Genomic DNA, 16,194 nt, shown 5'->3' with positions numbered 1-16,194 from the left:
CAAATTCTTAAAAAAAAAAATAACAACAATGTAATTCTCTTCGTTAGGAAAAAATAAAATTTAAATTAACTCGCATGTACTCAATTATGCTCAATTTGAATTTTTAAACAAAAGCTTATCTTTTAGTACTTAGTCCAAAGACCCTTATTTCTAATGACGCTATTTATTCGCTTTGGCATACTTTCCACCAGATTTTGAATAATTTCTTTTGGAATAGCTTTCCATTCTTGCTGGATTCGTTGCCACAACTCGTGTTGGTTTGCTGCAACCGATTCGAAGAGTCCCAATCGTCTTTTCACAATCGACCACAAATTTTCGATTGGATTGAGATCAGGACTTTGAGCTGGCCATTAACTTAAAGTCTTGATTTCCGATCCATTCCTTCACGATTTTGGACGTGTGTTTCGGATCTCCATCTTGCTGGAATGTGATATCACTCTCATCATAAACACATTTGTCAACAAAATCGCAAAGATGGGTCTGCAGAATATCTAAATAGTCCTCTTTTTTCATAATTCCTTCTATTTTCTTTATTGGTCCAATGCTCCACCAGGTAAAACAGCTCCAGACCATGACATTTCCTCCTCCGTGTTTTACTGTTTCCTGTACGTGCCGTCTTTGCAGCGACTCTCCAGGCTTTTTCCAACAATATTGTTTTCCGTCCGACTGGTATCGATTGAATTTTGATTCATCAGACCATATAACTTTTTTCCAGTCGTCCACTTCCCAATTTTTATGTGCCTTCGCAAATTTTAGCCGTGCTTTTATATTTTTATCGGACAAGGCGGGTTTCTTTTTTTTTAATTCGGAAACGTATCCAATACGCTTAAGTGCTTGACACGCTGTCCACTGGCTGACAGGCTTGCCTATAGCTGCAGAAGCATCCTTGGGTCTACAATTCTTATCCTTTTTAATATTTTGCATCATAAGCCGCGCATCTGCATCGGTCAACAATCGACGTGGACCTCTTCTTTGAATTTTGGGTACCGCGTTTCGCCTTTTTTGAACACGAATGACTGCTGACTGGCTTATATTTAACTTCCCAGCTATTATTCGCGTCGAAAATCCATTTTCAGTAAGGTTTATCACTGAATCTTCAACTTTTGTGTTGCCAAATGTTACTTAATTTTCTAAATGAAATGAATCTATGAATTAATGTGTATATCCCCAGAGAAAGAGCATGCATTGGTTTCGAAATAGGACGACCTGAAGCGCAGTGTTTCCTTTTTAAGATAGGAAGATTAAAAACCATCTCAGCAGGCAGGTCTTTCTTCGTTTTCTATAGATGCCCAGGACTTTTTATAATATTTGTTATTTCGCTTGACAGCGCGTTTCGTTAAATATTATATGTTTAGCTGTAAGAACTTTAAGAAAAGTGTAACAATTTAATTTTTAAGAAAACAGTTATGGAATTTTTATGTATATATGTACTATATATAAAATAATAATTACGAAATGATTAAAATCGTGTAAATAAACAATACATTCGTTCTTAAAACAAAAGTGTTTGCTCTAAAAATAAAATAATTCATACTTCAGTTTTAAATTTGTACAACTTAAACCGTGAATTTCTAATGCACATATTAAAATTTGACGAGTTTGGGTGAAGTATTTTTAATATTTATTTTAAGTATTTCCCATACTTAAAGCAGTACATTTATCGCTCTTAAATTAGTACTTTATCGTTCTTAATTCCATCAAATGTTAGTACTTGGATCCAGAACGTTCGTTCTCAAATTCATAATTTCGGTTTCAAATTATTCGTTCTTGAATTTAAATTGTTGTCTTTGAATCAAAAAAATTCGAGTTTACCGTACTTTCGATGCGGTTCGTTCTTGATTAAATATCGAAAAGCGTTAATTTTTCCCTGAGTGTACCTGCAACTGTTGCTGCAATTTGCTACGCGTCTTGATGGCGCCAGCAGCTTCGGGATTGTATTTTGGTAAAAACACCGTCTTTGGCTCACAAGGCGCTGCGCTAGCCTGCATTGTCCGCAGCAACTCAAAAAAATTTATATTTTGTTGCTCCAAAATTTGGCGCAACTCAGAGTTAGGAGGGCCAAGTCCCACTTCTGCTGTCGAAGCGTCAGTTGCTTCAGTATTCTTAGCACCCCTAGGAGCGAGCCCCGTTCCCTTCGTTGGCGCCATCGTTCCACTTGTTGTCGTTTCACAATTAATATCGTCTGTGTACTAGCAGTATTCTACCATGACTGACCTCTCTCCTTTTATGCACGAGCGCGTCCCCAAACTCTATTGCGCAGCTTGCTCATGTCACACTTGCCATCCTGCGCTTTCGCACACACAGCAAATAGCCAGTCCAGTTTCGCTCACACACTTCTTCAGGTGATGTACACAGGACGAACCAACGGAAGAGGCAACACACCAAACACGTAGGCACTGGTCACACTCAGTGAGAGAATTTAGAATTAGTCCTCTCACCGACTCTCGGTGATATAAAGAACACAAGACAGCAATTACGGTTGTTCTGTTTTCTCTATCCTTCTTATTACAATGTTGTCACATACAATATTCATGTTGCTGTACTAAATTCAAATAATGCTACCAATGCTCCGCCATATATTTTTTCCAGTATTCATATAATATATATTTATTTTCATATGTAAATTATTTAATATATAATACTTATATATTGTCTGTATTGTAGTAGCCCTGAGGTAGGTGTTCACTAGGACGCAGAATGCTCTCTAGCGTATAGACGGATCGGTGTTCGTGCACTTCTTGCATTTGCTCGATGCAAAGCTTGTCGGATATGGCGTGGGTCTTCCTCCTCATCTATATGGTACACCCGTTCTACTACGAGAAGTTTTAAGTGCACTATCTGTTCTCTAAATGATTGGTTCAAAAGGTGTAGTACTCGGACATTAACCGACGGACCCTAAAAAGTAGTGTATTTGAGAGGCGGATACCAGCAATATAGGGTGGCTTAGGTGTAAGTTGCCCCCATTCTATACCCTCCCAACCTTGATAACGCTTGTATATTCATTGGTTACCCCTTAACAATTCTTTTATTACATTTCAATTCATTTCATAGGATATTGACATTCGCATCACGGTACTGGCAACAGACCCGGATTTGTGGATTTATCTATCCATAATAACAACTATTCATAATACAAAATTATCCACATCGGTTCCCTTCATGGGTGTTCTTCTCAAATACAAGTGTTCCAAATCAAAATAAAGATAGATTAAACTACATGCTTTCTTATACGCCGGTTTTACAACTCCCACTTAAAATTGAATATAAAAATATATGCGCATACGTTTGCCGATATTGCGGCTTAATCACTTACGTACAGATCCTCGCTGCTGATTCGCTGGGCCCATCGAGATGCAGGTGCTGTTTAAAACGTTGTCAAAGTAAATGCGCAGTTAATTCATTCTTAAATGGGATACACTCCGGCGGTATACAGATCGCTCTCTGTTTTACAACTATATGATAAAGAACATAACTAGTATAAGATAAACGGTCTGACTTAAAGTTTACTAATTTAATGAATGCAAACGACTTCTCTGTTTATGGCTTTAAACGACGGCGGTCCTAAATGATTGCCTGCTCTTACAGCACCCGTATTCGTAACTTCTAAATTATATTGCTAGCGACACACGTGCTTCGGATCGGCTGACGAGCTTCTGCGGGTCTCTCTCTTCAACGACGATCTACTTCTGGGAGACGACTTTCCTTAAACATGAGCCGCACGTGGCCGGTGCGCGCTACGGCGGGCTTGCTTATAGCAAAACGGTAAATGTGGCTTTTCAGCGGCGGTGCGAGGCGGTTCAGATTTGATGGATATCCTGCATCTTGGCTAGGATTGGCTAGTCCCTAGCGACGAGTTTTATTATGTGGTGGTTCAGGCGGTGTTGCCTACGCCGAGGTGCTGTTCTCTTCCGACCTCAAGTTGCTAAACGTGAAATATGCTGAACGCGCCCATAAACTGTGGCTGCACGCTGAACTGTAGGCTGGCCAGGACCAGGAGGGTGATTTAACAAATGTAAGCGCGAGAGCGCCCGCGACAAGCGCGTGTTCTGGCCTTGACCTACGTCTAAAAAAACACAAACTAAGTTACCTACGAACTTTACGGGAATCTGGCTGCAAATATTTACCTGCTTGCTCAAGTAGACTGATTTCACTGACTTCAATAGACTGATTTCACTGACTTCAATATGTGGTTTTGCTCACAAACTGGGATTTATGTAACACCCTCGTGGTTAAAGAATTCCACGTGGCTATACTTCTTTACACTAGATGATGACCTTTCGCCATTTAAATATTTCGAGATTGCAAAACCAAATGAACGAGCTGATCTACGAATTGTACAGTCGACTGAAATTTTCGCGAACCGCTAAAAACGGGACTTTTCCAGGCTCTGCCTCTATTCTATTCTGCCTGTGTGCCTTGCGAATGTGTGCGAGAGCGAGATAGTTAGACAACTGGGAGTATCGAAGCGGTGCGATTAGATCTGCATTACCGATTGGAATTACTACTCTAACTTTTACACTGGGCCTGAACGAATTTAAGGTCAATTTGTATCTTCTGCTGCGGTACAATTTATTTTGTTTTGGTTTTCTATGCTGACCCCAACACCACAGTTAATTCAGCATGAGTCATATCTCGACGAAGTATTAATTGAAAAAGGTCAGTCGCAATTCGGCGAAGCGTTAAGTTCGAATATCCTTCAGGTGATAAACACCCAAGACCTTGCTAGAATCGTCTACTAACTCAAAATAGATGTTACTGATTCTCTTTGACACTTTGGCTTTAATGAAAACAGGAGCGAGTTTGGCACTAAACTTTTTAGCTGCGTTGCTTTGCGCAAAATTACGAGCATATGCTGTGTCGCCTACATTCAAACATAATAAACGGCTATGCAAATTATATACCTTCGCATTGTTTGCATGTGTCTCTCTCATTTTGCCTCTATATCAGGCGTCATTAATGCTGTATCATTGTTCAATAACTGCAATCTTCTTAAGAGTTCATAATCCTGTCCATTCATTATCATATTCTGCCCAAAGCATAAGAAATACGGTGAAAATCCGGTGCTACGATGTACGCTAGCTCTCAAGGATGCACTAATTTCCTCGATATGATTGTCCCAAGTAGTATGATCAGACCCGACATACGCTCTAGTTGCCGCTAGTACGGATCGGTTTATTCGCTCGCTCGCGTTGGCTTGGGGCGAGTAAATAGCTGTGCACACATGAATGTAGAAAAGACATTCTTCAATAAGAAGTCGCATATCTTCTCAGATGTAAATTTTCGCATTGGATGCAAGAAATGGAATTTGGTGTTATGGTCGACTATTATAAGGAGCCCTATTATTCCGCTCTTCGAACGGGGATACGGTCCTAAAAGGTCCATGTAAAGTTTCTGGAATGGCCTTTCTGACGTTGTCGGATTGCCCTTTGGCGTTCTGAGAATATGATTTGGACTCTTTGTAGCTTTGCATATCGAACAGTTAGCTACGTAGTCTCGAATCTGAGTCACCATTCCGGGCCAAAATAAATATCGTTTTATTTTTTCGATCATTTTAGTCATTCCGACATGAGCAGAATCCGGTGAGTCGTGTGCGCGATTTAAGACTTTGTCAGTTAGTAGTTTCGGAATCCAGAGTTTCCAAGACTCTGCTTCCTGTAGTCTATCTCCTCTGGAGGGCTCTGTTCTTTTATACACGAATTCATCTATTACTTTCAGATCAGGCAACCTAGCCTGATTTTCTTTGACACGGTTGACTAGATCAAGATACTCTTCCGATAGGAATTCGTTAGATGACAAATTGACAATGGGGCCAGAATCAGTCAGTTCGCTTATGACGTCTTTTTCGCGCCTCGAAAGTGCGTCAGCTACAACGTTCTGCGATCCCTTCCTGTGCTTTATGTTAAATGAAAAGACCTGCAACTGAATTGCCCACCTGGCTAAGCGTCCAGAAAGATCTTTCTGTTTCATTAGCCATTGCAATTCAATAACCGCTAGGCATTCCAGCTCAGTAACTGAGTAATTGCGCTGCGCTTTACTTAGTTTCTCTGACATATATGCAATTGGCAGCTCGACTTCGTTTTCATGTTCTTGTGCTAAAACACAGCCGAGTCCGTAAAGACAGGCATCACATAACAAAATAAACTTTCAATCGAAGTCTGGAGTTCTTAATACCGGCGAGAATGTCAGTTTAGCTTTTAATAGGCTAAATGCATTCTCTGCCTCCGGATTCCAACAGAAGGTCTTGTTCTTCTTCAGAAGTTCGGTCAAGGGAAACGTGATAGAAGCATAATTGTCTACGAAACGCCTGTACCAAGCAGCGAGCCCGAGAAACCTTCGGAGCTGCTTGACAGTGTTCGGTATTGGGAATGTATCTATGGCACTGACTTTGCCTGGATCTACCTTCAGTTTACCGTGGCCAATAATAAAGCCTAAGTACTTAATTTCCGTCATACAAAATTTTGATTTCGCTATATTAATCGTGAGATTAGCCTGACGAAGATACATAGCGATCTCTTCCAGTAAGCTCATGTGAGATTCGAAATCGTCTGACAGGACTAGCAAATCGTCTAGGTATACAAACACCCTAGTACGTAACGTAGCTGGTATTACTAAATCCATTAGTCTGCATAAAGTTTGTGCTGCGTTACACAGACCAAAAGGGGTGATACGAAGGTCGATTCGGTATAGTAAACGCCGTGCACTGTCTTGACTTTTCCTCCAGCGAAATTTGCCAGAATGCGTGCTTCATGTCAAGACCTGTGATATAACGTGCGGGTGGTAACCGGCTAAAAATTCCATCAACGTGAGGAAGCGGATAAGCATCTTCAATAGTCAGCATATTCACCTCTCGCGAATCTAAGCATAGTCTAACTTTCTCTCCCCGCTTGACTAGTACGCAGTTGCTGCCCCAAGGGCTTCGGGATTCTTGTATAGCGCCTAAGGATAGAATGTTCTCAATTTCTGCGAACATCATTTTTTCTTTAGCTGGTGAAATTGGCCAATGTCGCTGCTTCACAGGCTTCGCTTCACCTACATCGATGGAGTGTTCTATTAGCTGCGTTCTTCCTAATCCTTCGGTTTCGAAAGAAGGTAGCTTGCAGATAACGCCTTTCAGCCTTATCTGTTGCTCTGCCGATAGCGAATGCATTTTTGGGCTATCAACGACTTCATTCTCTCTTCCTACATCGAGTTCTGAAACAGATTCTGTTTCCTCTGTTATCTTGCTCAACAATCCGAAATCGCGCCAGAAATCAATATCAAATAGATATCTGTGTTTCTGAGAAACAATACAGCTGCTGACGTCTCCGAAAATTCGTTGTCTGACTGCTGCATAATTCGCTTCTCGAATGTGGTACGGCTGTGGGACTCTAGTTGTTCACACATGAACACGAATATATTTAAAGACTTACAATTTTGGGCTCCGTTCATATCTTATGTAAATGAATCGAGAGCGATAAATTATATTTAGGATTTTGTTATCTAAGGCGACATGGGTGCAGTGCTCAAAAACATGTAATCTAAGTGCACACTACATGAGTCAGTCACTTGAGATCGTTCCCCGCCTCCTAAAATAGTCCCTTAGTGGGAGACCACAGATAAGGTCCTCGCCGCTCAAGATAGGCGATAAGGCGGGGACTATTTACTTAGGCCTCTGCGTAGGCCATTTACTCTAAGATGCGATTCTCATGTCACCTATTTAAAGCGAAGATATTTCCAAATAAAATCAGTTTCTTACAAAAACTCAACGAGTAAAGTCTTCTTATTTGGGATTTTACATTTGGTCAATCGAGCCTTTAATCGACTCTGCAGTTTCCCCCTACCAAAGGTAAGGAACTCAGAGAAAGGCCAGCTCCTTTAAGCATCTTACAGCTAAAGGTAGCAAAAATAAATGACTCTTGTTTCCCCCTACCAAAGGTAAGGAACAGAGTATAAATATAAAAAGCAAAAAGATACAAAAGAATCTTTTATGTTTTAAAACAAGCACCTTATAGTCTATAGCTAAAGGTTGCTTTGTGTACCATTATAAATTGTGGTAAGGCGTGCTTGAGGCCATACATCAGCAATTGTGAAATTAAAAAGTGCATAACAAAAGTGCCAGCTCATAAAGAGAGTGCAGTGTATATGCCAAAAGAGCATAAATTAAATAAAAAGTGCCTGAAAACAGTGCCTTATAAATGCTCTAATAGCATTAAATCAGCTCATAAATAGAGTGCAGTGTATATGTCAAAAGAGCATAAATGCCGAAATAAATGGCTAAAAAACAAAAAATCTGACTGGACTACAAAAATAATAAAACGTGCCAAACAAAAAAAAAAAAATCATCTTTAAACATCGACGGAGCCTTAAAGAAGAGAAGGAAGTCAAATTCAAAGGAGCCTCTACCAGCAGCAGAAGCAGCAACAACAGCAGCAGCAGAAGCAGCAACAGCAGTAGCAACAGCAGCAACAACAGCAGCAACAGCAGTAGCAACAGCAGCAGCAACAACAACGACATCAGCTAAGTCAAAACAAGAATTTTCTGTTTATCCAAACACACATATATATATAAATACATATAAAATACATATACACGTACTATATATATTAAGAAATTACAAAAAATTTTCAAAATGATGTAAGAAAAGACTATTCAATTCCTTAAGAAGCAGTCCGAAATTATTTTGGAAATTAGAAAGTTGGAAGTAAAACCAACATTAACGGATGTAGAAATTCTAAAATTAAATGAGCTTCAAAAATGTTTCATTGCTAATCATAGCAATTTGTTAAAGATCGGCGTTGTCGATCATGAATATTTTAACACGAAGCAGTATGATTTAATAATGATGGTGTTAGAAAAAATTAAAAATAAAAATGAAAAAATTAAGGGCGAGTCGGTAGAAAACACTTTCCCTAAATCAAACACTGTCCCTAAATCAAACCCTCCCCCTACATTAAACCTTGAAATGTGTGGTCACCCTGAAAAAGAGGGTATAGCACAAAACAACGCTTTAAAAGTAGAGCAGGCATTCCGAAATAATGTTGGCCAATTTCGAGTATATCTAGAAGATACGTCTAAGCTAATAGACATTAGTCCAGATTTCCTTAACATAAGGAAAAATAAAATTGAATTTTTATGGCATAAAATAGATAACCTGATTGAACAGGTGAATAGCCATTTTGAGAGTTCGCTATTCGAAGAAGAAATTAGCGAACTTGAATTTGACAAACAAAATATTCTAACAGCCATTAATAGTCGACTCAGTGGCACAATAAATAAAGCTGAAATGTCGACGGTTGTTAAGGCGGAGGAGTTACCAACCCTGCCTAAAATACAGATACCCACTTTCTTTGGTGATTCCAAAGAATGGGATCTTTTTAATGAACTCTTTACAGAGCTCATACATGTGAGAGAGGATCTCAGTCCTTCTCTCAAATTTAATTATCTAAAGTCAGCATTAAAAGGAGAAGCCAGAAATGAGTAACCACTCATTTACTGCTCGGCTCTGGAGAAAATTATGAGTTTTTGACCAAGCGATATGAGAATAAAAGAAACATATTCTCAGATCATATGAATAGGCTTATGGATATGCCAAATTTAAATTTAGAATCCAATAAGCAAATAAAGACATTTATTGACACGATTAACGAGTCAATTTATATTATAAAATTAAAGGCACAATTACCAGAAGATGTGGATGCAATTTTCGCTCACATAATTCTTCGGAAATTCAATAAAGAATCACTCAATTTATATGAAAGCCATGTTAAAAAGACAAAAGAAATACAGGCACTTTCTGATGTCATGGACTTTTTACAGCAAAGGCTCAATTCTATATCATCATTTTCACAGGAAGTAAAACCTGTAAAGAAAATTATTAATAATAACAAGAATAAAAATTATAGTGACAATTGTGCATATTGCAAACTACCAGGGCATTATTTAATTCAATGCCATAAATTTAAAATAATGAATCCAGCAGAACGGTCTGACTGGGTAAGAAAAAATGGGATTTGCCTAAGATGTCTGAGGCATCCGTTTGGTAAAAAATGTATAAGCGAGCAGCTTTGTGCGACTTGTCGTAAACCTCACCACACGTTACTTCACTTTGCAGGTCATAATCCAGAAAAAGTGAATACGTGTAGAACAACAGGTCAAGCCTTGTTGGTCACGGCCTTGATTCAAGTAAAGTCGAGGTATGGAGGCTTTGAACAATTAAGAGCATTGATTGATAGTGGCTCTCAAAGCACAATTATTTCAGAAGAGTCTGCACAGATTCTAAAATTGAAAAAATTTCGGTATCATACTGAAAAAAGTGGAGTATCTTCCACAGGAACGTGCATCTCCAAGCACAAAGCGGTTATTTCGATAAGAAATTCTCCGAAAAATTTAGAAATTGAAGCACTTATTCTCCCAAAGCTTATGAAGGCACTTCCAGTCAACACGATTAATGTTAATCAGAAAAAATGGAAGAACTTTAAATTAGCCGACCCCGATTTTAATAAACCGGGTCGCATTGATCTAATCATTGGAGCAGACGTATATACTCACATTCTGCAAAATGGAGTTATAAAAATAGACGGTCTCCTTGGGCAAAAAACTTATTTCGGGTGGATAGTTTCTGGATGTAAAAATTCCAAAGGAAAAGAAACCATTGTAGCCACAACAATAGAAATAAAAGAGTTAGATCGCTACTGGGAAGTGGAAGAAGAAGAAAAAGATGATATCGAGTCTGAAATCTGTGAAAATAAATTTATCAAAACGACAAAAAAAGATTCAGATGGGCGATACATTGTGTCAATTCCATTCAAGGAGGATGTCACCTTAGGAGATTCAAAGAAACAAGCGATAGCTCGTTACATGAATCTGGAGAAAAAACTAAAAAGAAATGAAAAACTTAAGGTTGACTACACTAAATTCATGAATGAATACATGGATTTAGGACACATGATTGAAGTAAGTGATGAAGGCAAATATTTTTTACCGCACCAGGCAGTGATTAGAGATTCAAGCCTTACGACAAAATTGAGAGTAGTTTTTGATGCTTCAGCAAAAACTACGAATAACAAAAGTTTGAACGACATAATGTGGGTTGGGCCACGAGTTCAAAAAGATATTTTTGACATTATTATTAAATGGAGAAAATGGGAATTTGTGGTTTCGGCAGACATTGAAAAGATGTACCGACAAATTAAAATAGATAATAATGATCAAAAATATCAATATATTTTATGGAGAAATTCTCCAAAAGAAAAAATTAAAACATATAAATTAACCACAGTCACTTACGGAACTGCATCTGCACCATATTTGGCTACCAGGGTTCTGGTAGATATTGCAGATAAATGTAAAAACCAAGTTATTAGTGCAATAATTAGGAATGATTTCTATATGGATGACCTAATGACTGGAGCTGATTCGGTAGAAGAAGCTAATAAATTAATAACATTAATTTCCCATGAATTGCAGAAAGTTGGATTCAACTTAAGGAAATGGATTTCCAACAATTCCAAAATATTAACCACTGTGGAGGACACAGGGGACAATAAGGTTCTCAATATTATCGAAAATGAATGTGTTAAAACTTTAGGACTAAAATGGGAACCTCAAAATGATTTATTTAAATTCAGCGTAAATTGTAATGATGAATCAAAAAATATATATAAGCGCGTTGTGTTATCAACGCTAGCAAAAATATTTGATCCGTTAGGATGGTTGGCACCAGTCACGGTTTCAGAAAAACTTTTTATTCAAAAACTTTGGATAAATAAAAGTGAATGGGATCAGGAATTATCCATAGAAGATAAAAATTATTGAGAAAAATATAAAGAAAATTTATTATTGTTAGAGAATATTCGAATCCCAAGGTGGATTAATTCAAACAGTTCTTCAGTCATTCAGATTCACGGATTTGCGGACGCCTCCGAAAAAGCATATGCTGCAGTAGTCTATGCTAAAGTAGGACCTCATGTTAATATAATAGCTAGCAAAAGTAGAGTCAACCCTATAAAAAATAGGAAGACAATTCCCAAACTCGAGCTGTGTGCAGCTCACCTGCTTAGTGAATTAATCCAAAGACTAAAAGGATCAATTGACAATATAATGAAGATCTATGCTTGGAGTGATTCCACGATTACCTTAGCATGGATTAACAGTGGTCAAAGTAAGATCAAATTTATAAAAAGAAGAACGGATGACATTCGGAAATTAAAAAATACTGAATGGAATCATGTTAAGTCAGAGGATAATCCAGCAGATTTAGCATCCAGGGGAGTGGATTCTAACCAGTTGATCAACTGTGATTTTTGGTGGAAAGGTCCGAAATGGCTAGCAGACCCAAAAGAACTTTGGCCTCGGCAGCAGTCTGTAGAAGAACCTGTCTTAATAAATACGGTATTAAATGACAAAATAGATGATCCTATTTACGAATTAATAGAAAGGTATTCCAGTATAGAAAAACTTATACGTATAATAGCATACATAAATAGATTCGTGCAGATGAAAACAAGAAATAAAGCCTATTCATCAATTATTTCAGTAAAGGAGATAAGAATAACGGAAACAGTTGTTATTAAGAAACAACAAGAATACCAGTTTAGGCAAGAGATAAAGTGCCTTAAAATCAAAAAGGAAATCAAGACAAATAATAAAATATTGTCATTGAATCCATTTTTGGACAAGGATGGGGTTCTAAGAGTTGGAGGAAGATTGCAAAATTCCAATGCAGAATTTAATGTTAAACATCCAATCATTTTAGAAAAATGCCACCTAACAAGCTTATTAATAAAAAATGCTCATAAGGAAACATTGCATGGAGGGATAAACCTAATGCGAAACTATATCCAAAGAAAGTATTGGATTTTCGGGTTGAAAAATTCGTTGAACAAGTATTTAAGAGAATGTGTAACGTGTGCAAGGTATAAACAAAATACAGCTCAGCAAATAATGGGTAACTTGCCAAAATATAGTGACGATGACATTCCCGTTTCTTAATACTGGAATAGATTACGCAGGTCCTTATTATGTTAAATGTTCAAAAAATCGTGGCCAAAAAACATTTAAAGGATACGTTGCCGTATTCGTTTGCATGACCACCAAAGCCATACACTTAGAAATGGTAAGCGATCTAACTTCAGACGCATTTTTAGCAGCACTCAGAAGATTTATTGCTAGACGGGGAAAATGTTCCAATATCTATTCAGACAACGGAACAAATTTTGTAGGAGCTGCAAGAAAATTAGATCAAGAGTTATTTAATGCAATACAAGAAAATATAACGATTGCAGCGCAGCTTGAAAAGGACAGGATTAATTGGCATTTTATTCCCCCGGCAGGACCTCACTTCGGAGGTATTTGGGAAGCTGGAGTTAAGTCAATGAAATACCATTTAAAGCGTATAATCGGCGACACTATTTTGACTTACGAAGAAATGTCAACTCTTTTATGTCAAATAGAAGCATGCTTAAATTCAAGGCCATTATACACTATAGTTAGTGAGATGGACCAACAAGAAGTTTTAACACCAGGTCATTTTTTAATTGGAAGACCACCTTTAGAAATAGTCGAACCAATGGAAGATGAAAAAATCGAAAATTTGGATAGGTGGAGACTTATCCAAAAAATGAAGAAAGATTTCTGGGTTAAGTGGAAAAGTGAATATTTGCATACGCTCCAGCAAAGGAATAAATGGAAAAAGGAAATTCCTAATATAGAAGAAGGGCAAATAGTTTTATTAAAGGATGAGAATTGTCATCCTGCAAGATGGCCTTTAGGAAAAGTGGAAAAGGTCCATAAGGGGAATGATGATAAGGTCCGGGTGGCTAAAGTAAAGATGCAGGAAGGATATATCACTAGACCCAAATTTGTCCCTTGGAAGGAATAAAGTCTGTTGACAAAAATGAGGCTGACCAGGAGCCAAAAAGGCGAACTAGAGCGACATCGGGAATGTCCAAGATCGGAATCATCATGGCAATGTTGTTGTTTGTGTTAAGTTGTCAAGTTTCTAGCGCATTACCTAAAGATATAGCACCAAGATATTCTATAGACAAAATAAATAAAACCTCAGCAATATATCTAGACCCGCTAGGAGATGTTGAGATTGTGAGTACTTCTTGGAATTTGGTTATCTATTATAAAATGGATCCAAATTTTAAAATGTTAACAAAGGGTAATGCGCTTATACAAAGTATGAGGAAAGTGTGCGAAAGACTTCATAGCTTTGAAGAGCAATGTAGTCTAGTCTTAGATAATATGCAAAGTCAGTTATCGGAACTTGAAGAAAACAATAAATTGTTTATGATGCAGTCTAGATCTAGAAGCAAGCGTGCTCCTTTCGAATTTATGGGTTCCTTGTATCATATTTTATTTGGTATAATGGATGAAGATGATAGAGAGCAATTAGAAGAAAATATGAAGAATTTGTTAGATAACCAGAACAACCTTGATAAACTAATTCAAAAACAAACATCTGTGGTTGATTCAACTTCTAATCTATTAAAGAGAACAACAGAAGATGTTAACTCCAATTTTAGAAGTATGCAAATAAGAATTGAGAACATGACAGAAGTTCTTAAAGAAAATTAATATGTTTATAAGGAATCAATAAAATTCTTTATGATTACGAAACAGCTACACTCATTGATTGAAGAAGGCGAAAAAATTCAAGCAGGCATTATAAGCCTGTTGATTGATATTAATCACGGTAGGCTTAATACAAATATTCTCAGGCCAAATCAGCTTAAAAAAGAAATTGCCAAAATTCAGCAGAGTCTTTCGGAGAACCTAGTAATTCCAGGAAAACGGTCAGGTACGGAACTTAAGGAGGTGTATACACTGTTAACAGCCAGCGGTTTATTCATCGACGATAAATTGATCATTAGTGCAAAAGTGCCTCTGTTTAGCAGGCATCCATCCAAATTGTTCAGGCTTATTCCGGTGCCAATTCGAAATGAAGATCGGATAATAATGGTGCATACAACGTCCGAATATTTAATTTATAATTTTGAGATAGATTCCTATCACATAATGACGGAAGTCACATTAAATCAATGTCAGAAATGGCAATTAAATAAGAGAATATGCAAAGGAAGTTGGCCCTGGAATTCAGCGAATGATAATGCATGTGAGATTCAGCCTCTAAAGCCAAATAAAGCGGCGAACTGCATCTATAAAACAGTAGTCGACTCTAAAAGTTACTGGGTAGAGTTAGAAAAGAAAAGTAGTTGGTTGTTTAAGGTTCCTGTGAATTCAAAAGTCCGTCTGCAATGTACTGGCTCTCAAATTGAATTGTTTGATTTGCCTCAGCAAGGAGTTTTAAGCATTGCGCCATATTGTACGGCAAGAACCGACGATAAAATTCTAGTTGCCCACCATAACATTCAGTCCGAAAGTGAAGAATTATTATCAACACCTTATATAGGAGAAGTTAGTGAAGTGCCGAAGATTATTTGGGATCCGCTGAAACTATCAATATTAAATCATACTGAGGAATTTGAACGATTGAATAATGAAATTAAATTTATGAAAGAGAACCATCAAAAATTGAAAGATTCACATTTCCATCATATTTCCGGACATGCTGGATTAATTATTGCTTTAATACTAATGATAGTATTAATAATATATTTCATACGGAAATGTGCTGTGCAACAAAGAATGCAAGCAATAACCTTTGCAGGTCCGTTGCCAGTACTATAAATATCAATAGTAAATAAACAATAAAATTATATAACAAAAAAAAATATACAGTCCACTATATCGTTGTTTAATAGAAAATGTACTTCTACATAGAAAAAGCAAAATGTTTAAAATAAGTTAATTGAGTACAAATTGTTGAATTAAAAATAATATAAACCATAATTGTAATCCAATAAAATTAAAAGCCAGAAAAACTAGGCCCATTGAAATCTTAGTTGCAAAATAAATGAACATATATCAAATAATTACAGTCCACTACTGTTATAAATGCAACTAATATACTAATGTACATCTCAGCTTTGCTGGCCCTTTGGCAGAATGTTCACACATGAACACGAATATATTTAAAGACTTACAATTTTGGGCTCCGTTCATATCTTATGTAAATGAATCGAGAGCGATAAATTATATTTAGGATTTTGTTATATAAGGCGACATGGGTGCAGTGCTCAAAAACATGTAATCTAAGTGCACACTTCATGAGTCAGTCACTTGAGATCGTTCCCCGCCTCCTAAAATAGT

The 16,194-nt window shown here is 37.3% G+C and overlaps 1 long non-coding RNA gene across 1 annotated transcript; it reads right to left on the bottom strand.

Annotated features, from left to right (window-relative positions):
- Positions 1 to 2,998: 2,998 nt before the first annotated feature.
- Positions 2,999 to 7,638, bottom strand: LOC120320457. The gene is made up of 2 exons (XR_005559961.1): positions 4,125 to 7,638; positions 2,999 to 4,063 (listed from the first exon to the last, which is right to left on the bottom strand). It is a non-coding gene; the product is annotated as an uncharacterized LOC120320457 (long non-coding RNA).
- Positions 7,639 to 16,194: the final 8,556 nt, after the last annotated feature.

The sequence above is a fragment of the Drosophila yakuba genome, chromosome X (assembly GCF_016746365.2).
Source record: "Drosophila yakuba strain Tai18E2 chromosome X, Prin_Dyak_Tai18E2_2.1, whole genome shotgun sequence".
NCBI classification, from domain to species: domain Eukaryota; kingdom Metazoa; phylum Arthropoda; class Insecta; order Diptera; family Drosophilidae; genus Drosophila; species Drosophila yakuba.
The sequence above is the reverse complement of the archived record's forward strand: the minus strand, read 5'-3'. Positions and strand labels throughout refer to the sequence as shown.